This window comes from Schistocerca nitens, chromosome 4 (genome assembly GCF_023898315.1).
Source record: "Schistocerca nitens isolate TAMUIC-IGC-003100 chromosome 4, iqSchNite1.1, whole genome shotgun sequence".
In the NCBI taxonomy this organism is placed as follows: domain Eukaryota; kingdom Metazoa; phylum Arthropoda; class Insecta; order Orthoptera; family Acrididae; genus Schistocerca; species Schistocerca nitens.
Window position 1 is genome coordinate 357,220,421 of NC_064617.1, and position 11,190 is coordinate 357,231,610.

Genomic DNA, 11,190 nt, shown 5'->3' on the forward strand with positions numbered 1-11,190 from the left:
GAAGTTCTTTGACCGTAGACAGCCGGGGTAGAGTGTTAATGGCCGCAACGTGCTGACGTAGAGGACGTATACCCCCACGGGACAAGTGGAAACCAAGATACACAATGCAATGGAGGGTTGGAAGAACTGTGACTTGTCCAGATTGCACTTCAACCCAGCCGAATGCAAAACCCGAAACAGTGAACGCAAATTGCGAAGGTGCTCCTCAGTGGAGGCCCCCGTGACAACAATGTCATCCAGATAGTTGATGCAGCCGGGAACGGAAGCCGTGAGCTGTTCCAAAAACCGCTGAAAAATGGCCGGCGCGCTAGTGACGCCAAATGGTAACCGCTGGTACTGATACAACCCACAAGGAGTGTTGATGACGAGAAATTCCTTGGAAGAAGCATCCAACGGCAACAGATGGTACGCCTCCGATAAGTCAAGTTTGGAAAAGAACTGGCCCCCAGCGAGCTTGGTAAATAACTCCTCAGGACAGGGAAGAGGATAAGTGTCAATGAGGCTCTGAGCATTGACGGTGGCTTTAAAATAACCACACAATTGCAGACTCCTGTTTGGTTTAGAATCCACCACGATTGGCGATGCCCATTCGCTGGAGGTAACAGGAAGAAGAATCCCTGAAGCTGTTAACCTGTCTATCTCAGCCTTGTCAGGTGCACACAACGCCACCGGAATAGGGTGTGCCCGGAAAAACTTAGGGCGAGCTGTAGGTTTAATAGTAATGTGGGCTTCAAAATCCTTGGCATGACCCAGACCAGCAGAGAACACGGACGAAAATTCAGAACACAATCCATCCATATTCTGTTGATACGGAATATCCTCAGATATGAGGTGCACATCATCATCAATGGAGAACCCGAACAACTGGAAAGCATCATAACCAAACAGGTTTTCAGTGCCCACATGATCCACCACATAAAACGTGAGGGGCCTAACAACAGACTTGTAGGCAGTGGAAGCAACAAACTGGCCAATGATAGGAATTTTCTGTTTATTATAAGTTCTCAGATTTCGCGTAACTGGAGACAAGGGAGGAGAGCCCAACTCCAAATACGTGCGAGAATTAATGAGAGTTACTGCAGAGCCAGTGTCCACTTGCATGTGAATGTCTTTATCCAGAACACGAACAGTAACAAACAACTTATTTGTTTGAGAAAGCACACAGTTAAGGGGCTCCGGAAAGGCTCAAAATCATGAAAAGTTCAATTTTTACTTTTTTGCGTTTTCTGAATCTGCAGACTATTACCTTTTAATAGATATATAATTTATTCAATTCCGAAGACTACAACTATTTTTAAATTTTTTTTGAAATGTGTTCTACATGGGCGTGACCCACTGTGGCGCTGTTAAACTGCTGTCAAATGGTGTTATTATTAACGTCCGTGTTCATCAGGTACATTTTAGTGATGTGAGATAAAGTTTGTGTTGTGGCTAACCTGTGTTGGTTCAATATATATCGCTGGTGTGATTGTCGATTGTTTCATGTTTATTTACTCTGTCGTTATCTCGAAAATATTCGTAATTAATTTTGTTTCTTGATGGTTCAAATGGCTCTGAGCACTATGGGACTCAACTGCTGTGGTTATCAGTCCCCTAGAACTTAGAACTACTTAAACCTAACTAACCTAAGGACATCACACACATCCATGCCCGAGGCAGGATTCGAACCTGCGACCGTAGCAGTCCCATGGTTCCGGACTGCGCGCCTAGAACCACGAGACCACCGCGGCCGGCTCTGTTTCTTGAGTCTCTGTTTTGTTGAAGTATAATAATGAGTAAAAGTAAAGTTATTAGAAATCCTCTGAAGGCTTTTAAGAAAAGGAGAAATGTTGGAAAGCCAAAGGTATGTGTTATTACTGTAAACTATAAAGATGATAACCAAGTGAGTGAACCTAACCTCTCAAGTACACCTGCCCATAGCAGTCAAAGTGGGAAAGAAAATACTTCACAGAAGAAGCTTGGTTCAATGAGTGAAAACTATGAATGTTTTATGGGCGAATCAGATGTGAATGAAATATTTGATATGTCGGTTCTCAAAGGAATTTTTTCAAACTGTGTAAGATGTATTCATTGTAGTGAAGTTGGTCTGGAACTCTCCATAATAAAGCATGTAGGACTTGCTAGTGAAATACAACTGAAATGTGATAAGTGTTCATACATGACCACCTTTTGGAACAGTGTTGCAGTAACTGCAACTGAAGAAAATGGTAGCAAAATCTATGAACACAACATTAGATTTTTTTATTCCTTGCATTCAGTTGGTAAGGGTGCTACTGCAGGTGCAATTTTCTGTGGCATCATGAATCTTCCAAATCCCCCAACCAAATTTACGACCTATAATAAATTAATAGGGTCTAAAGTAGAAGATGTCTGTATAGAATCTATGAAGAACGCTGTGGAGGAGGCAGTAATGGAAAATAATGGTAACAGAGATTTGACTGCAGCGTTCGATGGTACCTGGCATAAACGGGGACACACATCTCTTCATGGTGTAGTATCTGCCACCAGTATGTATACAGGGAAAGTTTTAGATGTAGCAGTAATATCAAAGTACTGTAGATGTCCACAAAAATATAAAGGTACACATGAAAATAATTGCAAAGCTAACTATAGTGGCAGTAGTGGAGGAATGAAAGTGGCTGGTGTTGTCAGTATATTCCAGCGTTCTGAGGCGTGTGATAAAGTGCGATATGTTAATTACCTTGGTGAAGTTGATTCTAAAAGTTTCAAACATGTTCAAGGACTGAAGCCCTATGGTGATGATGTTGTAGTGCAGAAATTTGAGTGTATTGGACACGTACAGAAGCGAATGGGAACAAGACTTCGGCGACTGAAAGCTTCGTACAAAAAACAAAAACTCAGTGATAATAAAGGGTTGGATGGGAAGGGAAGGTTAACTGACAGTGTAATTGACAAAATACAGAACTATTATGGAATGGCTATTAGGCAAAATACACAAAGTGTCGACGAAATGAAGAAGGCTGTTTGGGCTCTTTTTTTTCATACTTCTTCAACCGATGAAAATCCCCAACATAGCTTGTGTCCCAAAGAAGAAGACAGTTGGTGTAAATATAACAAAGGATTGCTAACTGGTGAAGTGTACACTCATAAGCATAGTCTGCCTCATGCAATAATGGAGGTGATAAAACCTATTTTCAGAGACTTAGCAGCACCTGAACTGTTGAAAAAGTGTATTCACGGAAAAACTCAAAACCCCAATGAAGTGTAAATAGTGTTATATGGTCGAGAATCCCCAAGACTGTATTTGTTGGGATAGAAACACTTCACTTTGGTGTGTATGATGCTGTTGCAACTTTCAATGATGGCAACATTGTAAGGTGCAAGGTATTTAGAAATATGGGAATGAAGATAGGTTCTAACATGGTACGAGCGATGCTTGCTTTAGACAAGGAACGCCTTCGGGCTGCAGACAGGGCTGTAAAGAGTCTAGAAATACAAGCAAGAGTAAACAGGAGGAGGAACAAGAGGAAGCTGGAGGAGGAGTTTGCAGAGGATGAAGATAATCCATCCTATGGACCTGGAATGCACTAAAAAGTTAATCCAATCTTTGTTGCTCGATTCCCAAAACTTTTATTTTCTCATACTAATTACATGTTTTCTAAGGATCTTCCAAACATATTTGTTTCAAACTTTCAGTAAATGTTACACAGTACCTTCTGCATAATTTAACACAATCTTTTTCCAAAAAACTGTATATTTTTGAATATATAAATAAAAAATTGCAAAAAAATGTTGTGAATTTTCATTACAATTGAAAAAAATCATCTTTAATAACTGAACTAAAATTTTGTAAAATCCCTGTGTTAAGTTGTAGCCCATATTCCAATAAATAATCTGTAAAAAGTTCAACTTCCTACCTCAAATACTTTGTGAGGAAAGATGTAATTTATAAGCGTTATTTTAACATTGCAAGTATAGGGCGTTCCGGAGCCCCTTAACATCCATGTCTGATGCCTCATCCTCGTCGACAGGAACTTTAGGGGACTGACACACAGAAGCAATGTGACCTTTTTTCCTACATGAATTACACGTGGCCCAACGTTTTGGACACGCGGGCCCTGTCATGCTGTACGAAAGAACGTAGACAAGAAGGAAGTGCAGAACGAACCTGCTTCTGTGGTTTCTGTTTTCGCTGCGAGCGTTGCGGCCCTACGCGACGTTGTTAACGCGAGTGAACCGCCACCACATCTTCGTTCTCCTGTGAAACAGGCAAATTGTCCATATCAAAAGTTCACTGTACAGCGCCTACATCACACCACACGTCTATTTGCGCGCCAGCAGCGTGTGACACTTCAAAGGATTGAGCGATGCTTAGAACTTCCGACAATGACGGGTTTGGCAGTTGTAGGGCACGTTGCCGAACTTCTTTATCAGGAGCAAGCCGTAGAATAGCATCCATAACCATTGAATCAGCATAAGACTCATTATGAGTGTCCGTGACAAACTGACATTTCTTACTCAGACCGTGTAGTTTCGCCGCCCAAGCCCGGTAAGATTGATGGGGCTGTTTACGACACCGGTAGAATGCCATGCGGGTGGCAACGATGTGGCTGTTTTTGCAGTAATAGTTAGACAATAAGTCACACATTTCTTGGAAGGACAGGGAGGCAGGTTCCCGCAGAGGGGCTAACTGAGATAGCAGCTGATAGATCCGTGGGGAAATCCAAGATAGAAATAACGACTTACACATAGGAGCGTCGACAATGCCAAAAGCCAAGAAGTGTTGCCGCAAACGCTTCTCATAATCCTCCCAGTCTTCAGCGGCCTCGTCGTAAGGAGGGAATGGAGGCAGAGTAGAGGAAGACAGACGATGAGTAAGCGACGTTGACAACGCCTGAATAGCAGCCGTCAGCTGTGTTTATTGCACCTGAATAGCAGCCGTCAGCTGTGTTTGTTGTTCAATGAGTGCTTGCATAAGCTGTTCCTTGTCTGCCCCGTCACGAACACACAAATCCACAACGCAGTGAAAATATCCGACGTCGTCGCCAAAAAGTGTTATAACCTTTAATCACCAGTAATTGCGTGGATATTCAAACACACTCACTTAGAAACAATAGCTGGTTACATTATAACAACTCAGTATCTCTCATTCGACTGCCGTGCTGTGACATGCAGCCGGCGCTGTTCGTAGCTAGGTGGCGCTCCTGCGCTCAGCCGAGTTGCGGAGCGCCTCTATTGCCGTTTGCGTGTACTGTCATGTCTGCACTGTTAAATGTCGTGCACTGTCACAACATTTGTGGTCTGAGTAAACAATGACTTTGTGACCCAATAAATAATTCTTAAATTTATTGAGAGACCAGTATACTGGTAAGAGTTCTTTTCTGTACCAGGTTATATTTTTTTAAGTTTCTGCAATTTTCTACAGGTGAATGTAATGGACCTATGTTTTACATTCCCATCAACCACTTTTTCTTGAAATATATGTGCTCCCATACCTGTGTCACTGTTATCTGTCATGAGACAAAAATGTATTGACAAATCTAGTCTATAAAATTATGCTTAAAGAAAATGATGCTTGATCTTCTCAAAATAACCCTGATGACTGCATCCCAAACTCAGACCAAATTTTTCTGTACAAATTATTTAAACATGATATATTTAAAGCTTGATGAGTTGTGAATTTTCTATAGAAACCACAGACTCTAAATAAAGATTTTAATTTCTTTTTAGTTTTTGGGATAGGAAATTTTGGAGTGGTCTCGGTTTTATTTTTGTCAGGCAATATTCCATCCACTGAAATGCTTTGTCCCAGAAATTTGTTTCACTGAAAATTTACATTTTTTAAGTTCTAAAAACAAACCACCTTCCCTTAATTTGTCACAAACTCTTTTAACAATTGAAAATGTACCTACAATTTTTTTCCTTATAATTAAAATATCATTGACATAAAAAGTAATTTTAATGAGCAAATCTTTACCCAAAACAAGGTCAAATATATAAATGCAACGCATACATTGAGTCCAAACAGTACTACTCAATATTGATAACATTTACCCCCGTACGATAAAGTGGTATATTTTCTGGAGTCATGCTTAAGAGAAACTTGGTGAGACCCAGAGATAAGATCTAAACTATTCATTAATTTAACATGCTCATATTTGTGTAATAATTCATCAATATTCTCAAAGTGATCAGTTTATCTATATAAAAGTTTATTAATATAACTAGCATTAGGAACAAGTCTTGCACTGTATCTGTTTTAGAGATAAATGGAAATGCCGTGTGGCTAGGGCCTACCATTGGGGAGACCTTTTGCCTGGTGCAAGTCTTTTGCGTTGACACCATTTAGGCGACTTGCTTGTCGATTGGGATGAACCAGGCCATTAGTTATGATATTCTGTCATGCTGATCACTCAGCTACCATGGGCATACTGTATTAGAGATAACAAAAGATGTATTATGCCCCAGCTTTCCATTTTCACAACCATCTTTCTACTGCCTCTCTTTTTGAAAGAATAACATCTAGAGTTATAAAGAAAGGTTGATGAGGTCTCAGCTTTAATTTATACTCACTGTTTCTAAAATCTGTCTGGTTTTTCATCATGTACTGCTGTATCCAGCTACTAGTGCATATGTGTGTGTGTGTGTGTGTGTGTGTGTGTGCTGAGTGTAGTGTCACTGCACCTGTGTACTGTAATATATGTTGTTGTTGTGGTCTTCAGTCCTGAGACTGGTTTGATGCAGCTCTCCATGCTAGTCTATCCTGTGCAAGCTTATTCATCTCCCAGTACCTACTGCAGCCTACATCCTTCTGAATCTGCTTAGTGTATTCATCTCTTGGCCTCCCTCTACAATTTTTACCCTCCACGCTGCCTCCAATACTAAATTGGTGATCCCTCGATGTCTCAGGACATGTCCTACCAACCGATCCCTTCTTCTAGTCAAGTTGTGCCACAAGCTCCTCTTCTCCCCAATTCTATTCAATACCTCCTCATTAGTTATGTGATCTACCCATCTAATCTTCAGCATTCTTATGTAGCACCACGTTTTGAAAGCTTATATTCTCTTCTTGTCTAAACTATTTATCGTCCACGTTTCACTTCCATACATGGCTATACTCCATACAAATACTTTAAGAAACGACTTCCTGACATTTAAATCTATACTCGATGTTAACAAATTTATCTTCTTCAGAAACGCTTTCCTTGCCATTCCCAGTCTACATTAGATATCCTCTCTAATTTGACCATCATCAGTTATTTTGCTCCCCAAATAGCAAAACTCCTTTACTACTTTAAGTGTCTCATTTCCTAATCTAATTCCCTCAGCATCAACCGACTTAATTCGACTACATTCCATTATCCTCATTTTGCTTTTGTTGATGTTCATCTTATATGCTCCTTTCAAGACAATGTCCATTCCGTTCAACTGCTCTTCCAAGTCCCTTGCTGTCTCTGACAGAATTACAATGTCATCAACAAACCTCAGAGTTTTTATTTCTTCTCCATGGATTTTAATACCCACTCTGAACTTTTCTTTTGTTTCCTTTATTGCTTGCTCAATATACAGATTGAATAACATCGGGGATAGGCTACAACCCTGTCTTACTCCCTTCCCAACCACTGCTTCTCTTTCATCCCCCTCAACTCTTATAACTGCCATCTGGTTTCTGTACAAATTGTAAATAGCCTTTTGCACCCTCTTATTTTACCCCTGCCACATTCAGAATTTGAAAGAGAGTATTCCAATCAACATTGTCAAAAGCTTTCTCTAAGTCTACAAATGCTAAAAACGTAGATTTGCCTTTCCTTAATCTTTTTTCTAAGATAAGTCGTAGGGTCAGTATTGCCTCACGTGGTCCATATGAGAATATCTTTGGCTTCCCTCTGACAACCATGCCTCCATCCTTGCTACCCTCCCTATTTTCCTTTCCCTGTTGCTTTATAACCTGGGTTGTGAGTAACTGAATCTCCTTTCCCTTCTTCCCTTTCTTTCCCCTCTCTCCTCCCCGATGAAGGCACATTTGTTCCGAAAGTTAGGAACTTAAATTTTCAGTTCTGTTTTATGTGTATCTATTGGCTGTACTGAGCTGAGGTAAGTACTGGCCAGCCCCTCTATCTCTTAGTATTTGTTTCACATCTTTATATGAGATTTTCCATTAATCATTTAAACTGATAGTTCGGTAATTTTGACATCTGTCAACACCTGCTTTCTTTGGGATTGGAATTATTATGTTATTCTTGAAGTCTGAGGGTATTTTGCCTGTCTCATACATCTTGCTCACCAGACGGTAGAGTTTTGTCAGGACTGGCTCTCCCAAGGCTGTCAGTAGTTCTAATGGAATGTTGTCTACTCCGGGGGGGCTTGTTTCGACTCAGGTCTTTCAGTGCTCTGTCAAACTCTTCACGCAGTATCATATCTCCCATTTCATCTTCATCTACATCCTCTTCCATTTCCATAATATTGTCCTCAAGTACAGTGCCCTTGTATAGACCCTCTATATACTCCTTCCACCTTTTTGCTTTCCCTTCTTTACTTAGAACTAGGTTTCCATCTGAGCTCTTGATATTCACACAAGTGGTTCTCTTTTCTCCAAAGGTCTCTTTAATTTTCCTGTAGGCAGTATCTATCTTACCTGTAGTGAGATAAGCCTCTACATCCTTACATTTGTCCTCTAGCCAACCCTGCTTAGCCATTTTGCACTTCCTGTCGATATCATTTTTGAGACGTTTGTATTCCTTTTTGCCTGCTTCATTTACTGCATTTTTATATTTTCTTCTATCATCAATTAAATTCAATATTTCTTCTGTTACCCAAGGTTTTCTACTAGCCCTTGTCTTTTTACCTACTTGATCCTCTGCTGCCTTCACTACTTCATCCCTCAGAGCTACCCATTCTTCTTCTAATGTATTTCTTTCCCCCATTCCTGTCAATTGTTCCCTTATGGTCTCCCTGAAACACTGTACAACCTCTGGTTTAGTCAGTTCATCCAGGTCCCATCTCCTTAAATTCCCACCTTTTTGCAGTTTCTTCAGTTTTAATCTACAGTTCATAACCAATAGATTGTGGTCAGAGTCCACATCTGCACCTGGAAATATCTTACAATTTAAAACCTGGTTCCCAAATCTCTGTCTTACCATTATATAACCTATCTGATATCTTTTTGTATCTCCAGGATTCTTCCATGTATACAACCTTCTTTTATGATTCTTGAACCAAGTGTTAGCTATGATTAAGTTATGCTCTGCACAAAATTCTACCAGGCGGCTTCCTCTTTCATTTCTTAGCCCCATTCCATATTCTCCTACTATGTTTCCTTCTCTCCCTTTTCCTACTCTCGAATTCCAGTCGCCCATGACTATTAAATTTTTGTCTCCCTTCATTACCTGCATAATTTCTTTTATCTCATCATACATTTCATCAATTTCTTCATCATTGGCAGAGCTAGTTGGCATATAAACTTGTACTACTGTAGTAGGCGTGGGCTTCATGTCTATCTTGGCCACAATAATGCGTTCACTATGCTGTTTGTTGTAGCTTACCCGTACTCCTATTTTTTTTATTCATTATTAAACCTACTTCTGCATTATCCCATTTGATTTTCTATTTATAACCCTGTATTCACCTGACCAAAAGTCTTGTTCCTCCTGCCACCAAACTTCACTAATTCCCACTATATCTAACTTTAACCTATCCATTTCCCTTTTTAAATTTTCTAACCTACCTGCCTGATTAAGGGATCTGACATTCCACACTCCGACCCGTAGAACGCCAGTTTTCTTTCTCCTGATAACAACGTCATCCTGAGTAGTCCCCGCCCGGAGATCCGAATGGGGGACTATTTTACCTCCGGAATATTTTACCCAAGAGGACGCCATCATCATTTAATCACACAGTAAAGCTGCGTGCCCTCGGGAAAAATTACGGCTATAGTTTCCCCTTACTTTCAGCCGTTCACAGTACCAGAACAGCAAGGTCATTTTGGTTATTGTTACAAGGCCAGATCAGTCAATCATCCAGACTGCTGCCCCTGCAACTACTGAAAAGGCTGCTGCCCCTCTTCAGGAGCCACACATTTGTCTGGCCTCTCAACAGATACCCCTCCGTTGTGGTTGCACCTACGGTCGGCTATCTGTATCGTTGAGGGATGCAAGCCTCCCCACCAACGGCAAGGTCCATGGTTCATGGGGGGGACTGTAATATAACGTGGCAAAAATGTTTTTTTGGTTAAGTTTTGGATGTGTATCATTGTTTAATACAAGAAAAACAATATACCATGTCATATTACCTCCACCAAATAAATAATACATATCTTGTGTAATCCAGCATGCTGCTTCTTAATGCTGCCGTAGGTTCATCTTGATGTTACTACATCATCACATGGGAATCTTGCAGTGGTAGAAATAAGTTCCATTATTTCTTGTTCACAAAGAGTTTTATTTCGCATGCTAGATGTTCAGTGGTGAACAATAAGCATAAAATTGAGTTAAGACTGCCTCATGACTGACATAAGACTGACCTCAGACTGACCTATGGCGAGGTACAAATCACCTCTATTTATATGGTTTTAAACAACTGCTGCCATTGTTACATATCAAATATTTAGATTTATACAATTAGAATTTTTATATACATCTTCCCAAATTAAATAGAAATGTACATGAAATAAAAGAGAATAATTTCATATAAAGACAGGAAAGAATCTGTTTCTATTAAGACTATAAATTACATGTTTCATCATTGCAACAATATATTTTGTTAATTTGCATATATTAATTTACTTACTTAAAGTATAATCACCCTATTATTGGCAGGTGAACAGATGGATTAGCTTTATTGAATGAAAGGCCTAGATTCAATTAATTAAATTTTGTACAAGTAAAACTTTACATTCCTATATAGTTGTAATTACACTGTTGTTAACTAACACCAATTAAAACATGAGTCTGCTTAATTCTGCCTGAAAAATCATGTCATATTTCTACTAGGGATACAATTAGTTTTTTTGACTTAACAAAGCATAAAAAGAGCTGTCTCTTGATGACTAGCAATATCGGAAATTTTAATAGTTAATTACTCCATAATTACAATAGCAATTTTATTCCTACCATGTGCCTGTAGTTTGTATTATCTGCAAATTGTGGTGGTACATTAGCTTTTAATCCAACATGTTTCCTTGATTCTACATGCTGCTGAGGCCCAATGTAAACAATGTCAAAACAATACCTT